Genomic DNA, 13174 nt, shown 5'->3' on the forward strand with positions numbered 1-13174 from the left:
TCTTCCGGTTATAAAGACCATGCATATAGGACCCCTTATCATCCCCATCTTCTGTATAATGATGGTGGTAGTGGTCACCACTAGTACCACCATGCACACTATGCTCCACTTCTTCCAACTGGCTAGAGTTGCCACCGTTCGATTGCCCCTTCGATTCTGACATATGCGGTTATGATCTAGGTGATGCGCTAGTATCGAAGATTGACCTTGTAAGTGCTGCAGCATTCACAAGATCATCATCTACAACAATTTCTGCCACTTTATTGTTGTCTGGTATAGAGAAAACTCTGTGATTGTGAATTTTTGTATTGAAATTGTATTGTACTAAGTTAGGGTTACACAAAGATGGTGTTTATATAGAACACCATATTACACACTAGCCCCTATATTATATCTATTTTCCTTCTTTCCAACACTCCCCCTCAAGTTGAGTAGTGGGGTCATCAATACTTAACTTGCTCAAACAGCTAATAAAGTGTTTCCGTTGACTGCTTTTGTGAGAATATCTGCGAGTTGATCTTTTGATGATATATACGGGAGTTCTATGGTCCTTTCCTCCAGTTTCTCCTTGATGAAATGTCGATCTACTTCCACGTGTTTTGTTCGATTATGTTGAACTGGGTTTTATGAGATTTGTATTGCAGTTGTATTGTCGCATATAATTTTACTGGGTGTTCTTTGGGAGAAACCAATGTCTTCTAGAAGCTTCCTGATCCAAAGAACTTCGCTTAACCCTCGAGCTATGCCTCTAAATTCCGCTTCTGCACTCGACAGAGCGGCCACCTTCTGTTTCTTACTTCTCCAGGTAACAAGGTTTCCACCAACCAAGGAGAAGTGCCCTGATGTTGACCTTCGGTTACCCTTATCTCCTACCCAGCCTGCGTCAGTGCAGAGCTCAACATTTAAATGTCCATTTGTTTTGAACAACACTCCATTGCCTACGGTTCCCTTGAGATACCTTAGAATTCCCTGAGCAGCTTCCATGTGGGCAACTTGTGGTTGGTGCATAAACCGACTTACCACTCCAACAACATAAGCTATATCAGGGCGAGTGTGAGAGAGATAAATTAACTTGCCCACAAGTCGCTAATACCTTTCTTTGTCTGCAGGCTCTCCATTAAGTTCCATGTGAAGATTGTGGTTCACCACCATTGGCGTATCTGCTGGTTTACAATCAATCAACCCAGTTTCCGCCAGGAGATCAAGGACATACTTCTTTTGCCAGATGAAAATCCCCCGTTTAGACCTGAGAACTTCTATCCCGAGGAAATACTTGAGATTCCAAGGTCTTTCATTTGGAACTTTGAAAACAGATTCTTTTTCAGCCGTGCTATCTCTTCTACATCATTTCCGGTAATAATCACGTCGTCTACATATATGATCAAGCAAGTTACGAGGCCGTTTCTTTTCTTGAGGAACAGAGTATGATCAGCATTACTTTGGTGATACCCGTATTCTTTCATGGCCAAGGTGAACTTCCCAAACCATGCCCGAGGAGACTGTTTTAATCCGTATAGGGATTTTTTCAACCGACAAACTTCCCCTTCTTTAAAACCCCCTGAAAAACCTGGAGGTGCTTCCATGTAGACTTCTTCCGTTAGGTCTCCATGGAGAAACGCGTTTGTAACATCAAACTGATGGAGAGGCCACTCCTTATTGGCTGTTACGAAGAAGAGGACTCTGATGGTGTCCATTTTTGCAACCAGAGAAAATGTCTCAGAGTAATCGATCCCATACGTCTGAGTGTACCCTTTGGCTACAAGCCGAGCTTTGTATCTTCTAATGGAACCATCTGGTTTATATTTGATTGAATACACCCACCGGCATCCAACTGTTTGCTTTCCTTTTGGGAGAATGCACTTTTCCCACGTATTGTTTTTCATAAGAGCATGTATATTCGTTTCCATTGCTTCTTTCTAGTTCTTCTTACCTTGCGTTTCCTTTACAGAGCTAGGTATTTGTTCGGAGTATAGTGAGGTAACAAATGCTTTCGCACTGTTAGATAAGTTCCCGTTAACCATATTAGCTATAGGATACCTTGAATTTATGGTTTCCCTCTCTGGGGAGTACCGTTTTGGAGGGACCCCTCTATTGGCTCTTGGAGGGAGAGGGTATCTTCCGGTTGTCTCCACTGCAACTGGTTCAACATGTTCAACGACTGGTTCAACCTCTTCAACATCTGGTTCAACCTGTTCAGCATCTGGTTCAACATGTTTTTAGGTTCTGTTGTTGTCGGTTCTATGTGTTCCCCTGTTGTCTCATAGTTATAAAACGTAGGACAATCAGGGTTCTCAGTATTTCTTACCTCTGGTATCACGTTGGATGGACTTTCTTCAGTGGTGCTGTGCTCCGCAGATTGTGTGGCTGTGTTTGAAGGACTCGAAGTATTGTGATGGTTTTCTTTTGTTACTTCATCAGATGATGGAAGTTGAGTTAGCTAACTTAGAGTGTCTATATGTTCATTATCCCCCTGACCACTGAGTTGGGTGTTATAAAAGTATTTTGTTTCAAGAAAGTTAACATTCATTGTGGTAAACATTTGGTGAGTTTTTGGATTATAACACCGGTAACCTATTTGATCGATCCCATAGCCGACAAATACACACTTCTCAGCACATGGGCCAAGCTTGTTTATGTTGGTTTTTGGTATGTGGATAAATGATGTACACCCGAAGATTCGAGGTTCAAGTTTAAGAGGATGGGGAATACTGGCAGACTTAGATAGACAATCTAAGGGAGTCTTAAACTTAAGAGCTTTGGTGGGAAGCCGATTTAGGAGATACACGGAGGTTACAACCGCCTCCGGCCAGAAAAATTTAGGTACATGAGATTCAATTAAAAGAGCTCGAGTTATTTCAAGAATAATACGGTTTTTCCGTCTGGAAACACCGTTTTGTTTGGGGGTATGAGAACAAGAGGTTTGATGAACTAATCCTTTGGTTTTAAAGAATTGTTTGATGGAAGTTTTGACAAATTCCCCCCATTGTCGGATCGAAGGATCTGGATTTCCCTTTTGAACTGGGTGTGAATCATAGCATAGAACATGGTAAATTTCTCATAAACTTCGGCTTTGTTTTTTAAAAATATACCCATGTAATGCGAGTGTAATCATTCAGAATAGTAGAAAGTATCGAAAGCCCTGCCCCCCACAACAGGAGCAGGACCCCACACATCTGAATGGATTAGTGAAAAAGGTAAATCAACTTTGGTATTACTAGCTTTAAATGGTTGTCGATGGCTCTTGGCACGAAAACAAGTTTCACACTCTATTTTACCATTTGAAGGAAATAGTTTTGGAAACGGAAGATGCGCATAACCGGAGGATGGGTGTCCCAAATGTCTATGCCATAGCCAGGCTTCCCGGTTTCCAGTTCCATGTACCAACATCACAGTACCCTGTGGAGCCACTTCATCCACGTAGTAAAATCCTTGGTGCTCAGTACCACGTCCAATAATCACACCCGTCCTGATATCCTGTAGGAGGCAAAAGGTAGGATGCATTAGTACCGTACAATTTAATTTTTGGTAATATGACTAATTGAGAGCAGTTTGTGTGATAATGACAGAACATAAAGGCAATTTGGTAATTTTGTAGTTGGTGAAATTTCAATTGTTCCCCCTCCTCTCACTTGCATTGTTCCGTTGTCTGCGGTATGGATTTGAGTTGGTTTGGTCATTGAGCGTATGTCCAATGGTTTAAACGTCATGGTGTCAGTGGCACCAGAATCAAATATCCAAGAACTGATTTTTTCATGATTGATTTCCATAGTTTTTTTTTTTTGGTTTTTTTGGTAAATGTGTTGTCTTTACGAGCAAAACCACAGCTGACCTGCGTATAAATACGCTGGACACTTGAACTCGCATTCAAGATTTATCAGTTACGCCGGAAACAAATATGCTGGGCAACTTAAATCCGTTAGAATAACAATGCAAAAAACGTTGTCTTACCGGTGTATTTATTGTCACACCCTCAAAATACCCCATGCGGAAACCACCGCGAGGCGTGTGACATACCAGGATCTAGCCACCAATCACATTGAACTCGTAATTATAAATAAATAAAACTTTCATTTATTAGTGATAGAAGTGTTACAAAACATTATTTAACATTCAGTGGAAGCATAACTCATTAATTAAGAATTCATAAACCAAGTGTGTGAAAGCCATTAGATTCGTCTTGCGTTTCCATGTATCTCGACCCATGACCACTCCAGCATCCCAGACAGCAAGTTCCAACAATATGCACCTAAAGGACTGCAAGGCATGTAACAACGAATCAACAACGAAGTTGAGCAAGTTCACAGTTGGGTGTTCGTTTTAAGTTGTTTCAAAAACATAGTTTTTCTTTAGCTGGCTTACTTGCCTTGGGGGTTACCCCATAGTTTAAAATATGATTAACCAATTCCTTCTTTCCCAAACCATAACCAGTGGGGGCTTCCCCATGTGAACCACTAGACCCGTTTACCATATCGACCACTGACTAAAGTAAGTTGGTGCCCTGACGTCAATGTCTATCATCATTGACTAGTGCCCAGATCCATTAGTTCACGCCCGTCCTCTGCGGCACGGTGTGAGGCTTGTCAAACCTAAATAGCGCTATCTAACTAATGACCCGCTCGCCATTGGCCAAGCGATTAAGTCGATATAAAAATGAGGGACTTAATGATAGAGTTTTTGGTCTAGTATTCGTGTTATCACCCTTCAATAAAGAGGGTGTGTATGAAATCCCCAAAACAGGAGACTACGTAGGTTCCAATTCAATTCTTTATCACATGTTGTCACCCTTCAATGAAGGGGGTGTGTACGTGTTCCAAACCAGGATATCACGCGGTTTTAGTTTAGATCCTTTACCCATTCCCAACCCTTGGGAATCCCATGCCTTGTGGAAAGTGTGAACTCACCTTTGGTTTGCTCGGTAAGATTAAAGTAAGTGTTCACTGTTTGATCAATCCAATCCTAGTATGGTTTCAATAACAATCAGTTCTAATACACAAAATCACATATCCCACACTCACATTACATAAGCGGCATACATACATCATCACATGAGTCATAATAGTTGTTCATGAAATCCAACAATAACATACGTCATATAATCACATACTTGATACGTTGCACACCATGCACCTCATCTAGTAAATCATATCAGATGTTTAGTACATTCACAAGTTCCTATCACGAGTTCACATTCAATAATCCACAACTAAATTGTACGTTCATATACGTGTATGACATAACAGTCCAAACGTCATGCACCCCGATGTGCGGTTCACACGTGGGCCGATGTGCGACTACCTCTTTTTGGGCCTGATATAGTGTGGCCCAATGTCTTACCCGACCCAATGTGTTCGGCCCAAGGTGAACCACAAACCCAAGTGCTTGTGCAATCCAAGACTGTGTATTCTATGAAATTGATTTTTTTTTCTTGGATGCGGCCCACTACTGTCTCGGCCCAACAATCTTATGTGACTTTATATTAACATGCAGTCCAACAATTTGCACATCCCATCCGTCGAGTATTTTAGGAACTGTGCGGCCCCACCCTAAATATATAACCATCAATGTATAATATGCATATGGGGCTATGCTACACAGACATGCGATTGACCCCTTTTTAATTCCTATGCACCGTCCCACTATCTCGATCCAAACAATTACATGCCCAAAGAATCAGTGCATTTAATGAATAATATGTTCAACCGACAATTCGAACAGTGCATGCTTACGGTCCAATAGAAACCATTCCTAAAAGAAATTCAATTAAAAGTGTCGGCCACTTTATAAAACAAAGTCTTGGTTGAATTAAAAGGATTGTAAGATCAACATTATCAAACCATGTGATTATCTCAGTCAATTACAGGCGGCCCAACTGAAAACACAATTAATCAATATCTCGGTCCAATGATGATCGGACATATACATCATCTAATTCAGTCATGATTTCAACATGTAAACATTATTATTCTAATCATCCTAAGCAATCGGTTATAACCACTGAATCTTGTATTTATCAATAGTCTATCATCATAGCAATACATCTATTATCATGTAACTTAACATCAAGTATGACCATAATCACCAATTTCAAACATGTATCGACACACTAGACATGCATGACACAAACAGCAAGCACATAGTCTCATAAACACAAAAGATATAAAGCACAGGAACTCACCGAGATCCTAAGTTAAGCGAGATAGAGTCTCGCAGGGGGGGGGGGTTTACGCACTGCCGTTGCACAATTCAAAAGAAAGGGAGTAACGCTTTAGGGTTTTATTATTATTTTTCTTTGAGTTCTCAGCTAAACAAGAATACAATTCATGTATTATAATTGATAAGAAATTAGGGGGCGGTTACAAGCTAATCCGTAGTGGACTTAAGCCCATTCACTTGGGCTATCAAAACAATTTAGTAAATCTTTGGGCTTCACAGGTTTTGGGGATCCCATTTGGGCTTTACTAAGCCCGTGCATAAATGTGATCCAATTAGACTAATTTACGTGCGCGCAAATCCGCGGCCTGAATCAGGTTAGTTCCCTAAACGACACCAAGAAACGTTTAACGGTTCCTTGTAGTTAATCAGTCAAACACGGGTACACATACACAAACACGTTATTCATTTAGCAATCACGTTATTGTCACAAGTGTTTACGTTTACTAATTTTTATTATCGCAAGGAATATGAAAGAGAAATAACAAGAAACAGGATCACGTGACTAAGAGACACTGACCGTGAAAGTTCGGGTCGTCACATCATCCCCAACTTGAAAGAAATTTTGTCCCGAAATTTAGCACGTAGTTACTGAGGAAGCTAGTTAGGTTGCGTAGTTTCCTGGTTTTCCTGGGGTGTCACATCATCTCCCCGTTGGTTTGGAATTTCGTTCCGAAATTCCGCAGAAGCTTCAGCCTCAGTAGAATTCCCAGGTAAACTCTGGGCCACGACGGGAGTTCTAACGAACTCGAACAATAGGTATCCTGGTGCGTTTGAGGATCTTGACCTCCCGGTCCAAGATTTCCACTGGTTCTTCGACAATTCGCAACTGATCGTCTATGGTGAGCTCCTTGAAAGGAACTATAAGAGTTTCATCTGACAAACATTTCTTCAGATTCGACACATGGAATACGTTGTGAACTCCACTGAGTTCTTCGGGTAGATTCAATCTGTAGGCCACCTTGCCAATTCTCTCCGTGATTTCGAAAGGTCCAACATATCATGGGTTGAGTTTGTCTCGTATACCAAAACGAACTACACCTTCCCAAGGTGAGACTTTAAGTAGTACTCGATCCCCAACCTGGAACTCGAGTGATTTCCTGCGCTTATCAGCGTAGCTTTTCTCACAGTCACGAGCTGCCGCCATTCGTTGTCGTATCTAAGCAATCTTCTTGGTTATGTCTATGACAAGTTCTGGGCTAGTGATTTGGCGGTTTCCAACTTCTGCCTAATAAAGGGGTGATCGGCTCTTCCGTCCATACAATGCCTCAAACGGAGTAGCCTGGATACTGGTGTGGTAATTGTTGTTATACGAAAACTCCACTAATGGTAGATGCCGCTCCCAGTAGTTACTAATGTCGTTTACACATGCTCGAATCATATCTTCAAGAGTTTGGGTGGTGCGTTCAAGTTTCGCAGTCGTATTCATCCAGAAGTTCCATCCAGTGATGTCATTGTATGCTTTAGCTCTTTCGAACATCGGTACATGGGAGGCCCTTGTGATCGGTCTAAATAACGCATCTGGTACCGTCCAAGTGATGCCTCCATCCCAAAATCCAAAAGCCACGGTTTTCACCGCAAGTCGTGTGTGTCGCGCAGTTCCTCTTTGTAACTCCATCACGTATGTCATCACTCTCTCGTGTTGCGTCGATGTGCAGCTGAGATTCTGATTCGGACCATAAGGGTATACCACTGAATCACCCGCACCCTCGGGTAAAAAACGATGCTCAGTGCATTGTAGAGTCGGGATTCGAAAGCTGAAAAGACGTCCTCCTGTTCTGTCTTTCACGAACACAGCACCCTGCTGTGCTAGAGAGATTTAAGCTGTGCGACCTTCGAAAATCTTGTGATTTATCTACGATAGCATCAAGTGAGACCAAGAAATTGTTGTATCCACGAAGGACTCTTTGGTGTCGATCAGTTTCCAACCAAGACGGATCTTAGCGGGATCCACGTGCATTCCCACTACGCTGATTATATATCCTAAAGGTACATCTCGAACCCAGAAATTACATTTAACAAGACTTTGAGCAGAGTGGCTCCTCCCTCAGGAGTTCTAAAATAAGATACAAATGCCACCCATGGCATTCCTTTCTCCTAGTCATGATTCAGAACGTCAACAACAATTTTAGTCGATTCATGAGATCCTTGAAGCTGCTGGTGTGTTGGTCAACTCAATGATCATGGTGTATAACGTTGAAATGGCTGCAATACTGTAACAACCCGCACTTTCGTGCGTTGTTACTACTCGATATACTCGTTACGCCTAGCACCAGAGATTCGGATCATAATGTACCTATATCAGTTACACCGCTATGTCGCAATATTTTCGCATATCCTATCACTATCACATCACGTTACACTTGCTGACAACCACGAAGTTGTCAAGCGAGGACCAATTCTACCCTCCTTGATAGCCGTGATGTGTCGTAGTGCAACTCATTACCTAAAATACATATAACACACATGATGACATTGAGAAGAGGACCTATTCTACCCTCCTCGATGACCGTGAAGCGTCGAAAGGAAATCGAATACTCGAAACGAAACTCAATTATTGTATCGCGACTTTGGATAATTAAATATACAATACGAATACGTATATATGGCCCTTTTGTGATTAATTATAATAAATAAATAAATAACAAATAAATATATGAAAATGTGCGACCAAAACTATCGCAACGCACCAACACGTGGATCGAAACGCCTCAGAACGGACAGGTCGTCCGAACGAATGGGCCAGCCGAACGGCTAGGCCGGCCGAACGGCTGGGCCGGCCAAACGGCTGGGCCAACCGATCGGACGGGCCAGCCGATCGGACGGGCCAACCGATCGGACGGGCCATCCGATCTGGACCATCTATTCCCTTCCTCCTCCTCTTTGCCTATAAATACCCCATAGTCACCTCAAGCATACTTGCTGTGACTGTTGTTGTTCGACCAGACGTTCCAACCCCTTCATCTCTCGATTTCTCGCGATTCTTGAAAGTTTCCAACTCAAATCTTGTACTTCTTTGATCTACATGCACTCCTCTACCTTTCTATCTTTCGAATCCCAACTTTTAACCGTGAAATCAACGGATTTGGGGTGTTCTAGAGTGATGTCATCATAAAGTTCTTATGAACTTCAAGTGTTGGCCTCATTCCACCAAGAACAACTCAGATCCAAAGGATTTCCACAAGAATAAACAACATTTCCATAACAGATCTACACGTAATCATGAATAAAGGGATTGAAAGATAATTTTCCAACTTTCTTTCAACTCTTTTACTCTCAAACACTCAAGATCGGTGGAATCGGAGCTTATACCGACCTTCTACTCATTCCTAGTGTCGTGTTGGTCCAAGATCTGATTCCTAATGATGAGACGACCAATTTCGGGTTAAACATGGAAAAACCGCGAAGAACGGCCATTTCTGATGAAACTGGGTGATTCCCGGCCGTTAAAATAAGTCGGACTTGACGGGATTTCAGTGGTTTAACACGTCACAGCAACGTCTCGACCAAAACCACCGAAAACCTTCAAAATATTGTCGAATACAGCTGGACGGGCCAGCCGATCGGACAGCCCAACCGATCGGACAGGCTAACCGATCGGACAGGCTATCCGATCGGACAGCCCAACCGATCGGAAAGGCTAGCCGATCGGACAGCCCATCTGAACGGGCCAGCCTTCTATCTGATTATCATTCGTTTTTGTGTATTCCGTTATCATTTAACGCGCTATCAAACGCTCATGTGACCAGTCTGTAATCAGGGCGTTCTCAGACGTTATCCCGCCAATCCAACCAAATACGCACTGTGAGTATACTTGAACCCTTCTTGCTTATCACACTTTTGGGTGTAACATACGTTCTACCGAAAATCACATCAAATGCTAAAACTACTTATCACTTGCGAATGACATACGTGCATAGTTATACGTGATGCTAATTGCATATGTACTAGGACTTATACTCGCGATGTCCCACCACGACTAGTATAGTACTATTGCGCCCGACGGGGTCTAGTTATGCCATCGAAGAATCGAGCATCGAGGATTTAGCTGGTAGTATCAGTTTTGTGAGTATATATGTCGTGTATCCCGTTTATGTATGTAGGAAATTCGCAATACTTTTTCTATTATGCTATTACATATCAAACCTGCATACTCGCCAATACTTTTGTATTGACATTATTTTAACGTATGTTGCAGGTTAGATCGCAGGCTATCTCAAATCAAGCTAGGAAGTCTAGAAACTCACCTAAAATCTAGGTTGTCGGATTCAAATTGTTCGAGAGGACAAGAAATCTGTGATAACATGTGTGATTGCATTATTTGTTAGTATGGGATAACAAATGTAATAAATAGTATCGCAATGTAGTTGTTATGGATTCTCTTGAGCAATCTGATTCGCCTAGTGCCGCGCCCCGATGATTCTGCCATCGGTTGGGGTGTGACAAATACATTCGACATGATGTTCTAAGAGCATTCTACCCCTTGGACTTCCATCTGACGATAGTTCGCTTACTAGCAAATCTTGGAATGGAAGTTTGTTCCTCGTAACTGGTCGACGGGTTGTTAATAAGTGGTCGAGGCAAACGGTTCTTGACTGTCGCCTTGTTGAGTTCTCGATAATCAGTACACATATGAAAATGCTTCTCTTCATGAGTATAGCGAGGGCTCCTTAAAGCGAAAACTCCTGTCTGTCAGTTCCTGTAGTTGGTTAAACAACTTGATGTGTGTAAAATGCAACATATAAATTACATCAAATGAGGCATAAAACTAACCCTTTTTAAGTACTAATGTTGGAAAAAGAGTGTTTTTGTCTTCCTTTTGTATTTTCAGGATTAAATGAGCTCAAATTCACAAAAGAAGCAAAAAGACAGCTAAATCTAACATAAATACAAGAAAAGGAACATAAGTGGATTGCCCGACCCCTCAACAGCATCCTCCCAAGCGAAATAGAGAAGGCAGAAGACTGAACACGCCCCGTGCTCAGCCAGCACGGGGCCGTGCCCAAGAAGCAGCAGAAAAGACAAACCTATAGAAGCTTCTATTGCCCACCACGGGGCCGTGCCCAGTGAACACGGGGGCATGGCGAAAGTACAGCAGGCGCATTAATTGTAATTGCGAATTACAATTAATGAAGAGAGAGAGTGTCAGACAGGCACGGGGCCGTGTCCAGCGGACACGGGGCCGTGCCCAGCCTTATGTTCAGCCTATAAATAGGAGTGCTTGGTTTCATTGCAACTCATCCCTTGGCACACCACCTCTCTCACACTTCATCCACCACCCACCACCATCACAACACCATCATCCACCACCATCATCCATTGTCCATCATAGAGTGTGTGAGTCGTCTCGGGATCCAAGATTGATCGTAAGAGTTCTTGACAATCAAGGCCATGTTTGCCTAAGTCTCTTACATCACTTGGTGAAGACAAGTGTTTAGTATAATACTTTTTATTTTCAATCTTTTGCACTTTTTATTTGGTTTTGTATTAATGACTTTAATAACTAGTTGCTTATGTTGAAGGTGATCTTTCCTTATCGTTTGTCCGTGGTGTCTTGGCATTATTTTACTGTCTATATAAAATAAAAGATTTTCACCATTCATATCTCCACGGTCTATATGGAGGTATGTTGGCTACCTGGTCGGGGGTTAAGGGAACGGTTTGGTAAGGGTCTTGCCCTTGTTCAGCGTTTAGAGGTCCTGCAAGGGACCTGGGTCAAATTTAGTAGGATCTCTTTCAATACCCATAGGTATTGGATGGCGGGGATCCAAACTCTTTGACCCCCTCATAAGTTAACTACTATTAATACTATAACCCGGCTATTTAGGATTGTATCCCTGCTGACTCAGACTACTTAGTCGAGGGTAACGTCACCTCCAAAAGAGGGGCTTACCATAATTTGCATTAATAACTTAATTCATTATCTTTCAATAATCCGACCCTTTAGGATTGTATCCTTGCTGACTCAAACTACTGGGTTGAGGGTAACGTCGCCTTCAAAAGAGGGGCCTAATACAATAACTAAGATAATATCTTAAACAAGTGCAAAAGTGCGAAAATAATCAAAGGTTATACTAATACACGAGTCGGATCCAAGTGATTCATCTTGTCTATCTGTTTTTTATTTTTTTATTTTTCAGCATTTAGTTAGTTTTTATTTTTCTTAGTTTAAAAATCTTTTCTAACATTTTGATTTGGTTAGACGTTGAGGATAAACCGGTACTAAAAGCTCTTGTGTCCTTGGACGACCTCGGTATCTTACCAACACTATATTACGTCCACGATGGGTGCACTTGCCCATATGTGTGTTTAGTGTTAGTGAATATCGTGTTTTATAAATTTAAAACTTGGCTAAAAGTGTAAAAAGGGCTTAAAATATACATCTAAAATATATTACACTACACACGCATCAAGTTTTTGGCGCCGTTGCCGGGGACACAAGGATTTTAAGAAAGTTAGGAATCAACGGCCTAATCATATTTTTATTTTTCTTTTTAATTTTTTTAGGATTTTCTTAGTTTTTCTGCTTCTGCAGAGCTCAGCACGGGCCGTGCCCGCTGAACACGCCCCCGTGCTCAATAATTGGAACTGGCAATCCTGTTTTAAGTCAGACAGTAAGCTGAACACGGGGCCGTGCTCACTCAACACGCCCCCGTGCCCAAGATTCACTTACTGAAAATAGAAACGTTAGATCCCGGCGGTTGGTAATTTCTGACATAAACATGAGTGATAGTAATTCTTTTTACTTTCGGCACTCTTATGGTACGTGGTGTCAATTATGTGGAGGCGAACATAAAGAAGTAAAATGTTACTTTCTAAATTATAGGCCCCACTACATAGACCCAACGATTCCTTATAACCTTAAGAGGGGCGAAAGTAAAAATAATCACTATCTCTCCCTCGAATGCGCCCAGCCAGATATTCTAGGAGAAATGCTCCTTGACGAGTTATTTCAACTAGCAGA

This window comes from Helianthus annuus, chromosome 14 (genome assembly GCF_002127325.2).
Source record: "Helianthus annuus cultivar XRQ/B chromosome 14, HanXRQr2.0-SUNRISE, whole genome shotgun sequence".
NCBI classification, from domain to species: domain Eukaryota; kingdom Viridiplantae; phylum Streptophyta; class Magnoliopsida; order Asterales; family Asteraceae; genus Helianthus; species Helianthus annuus.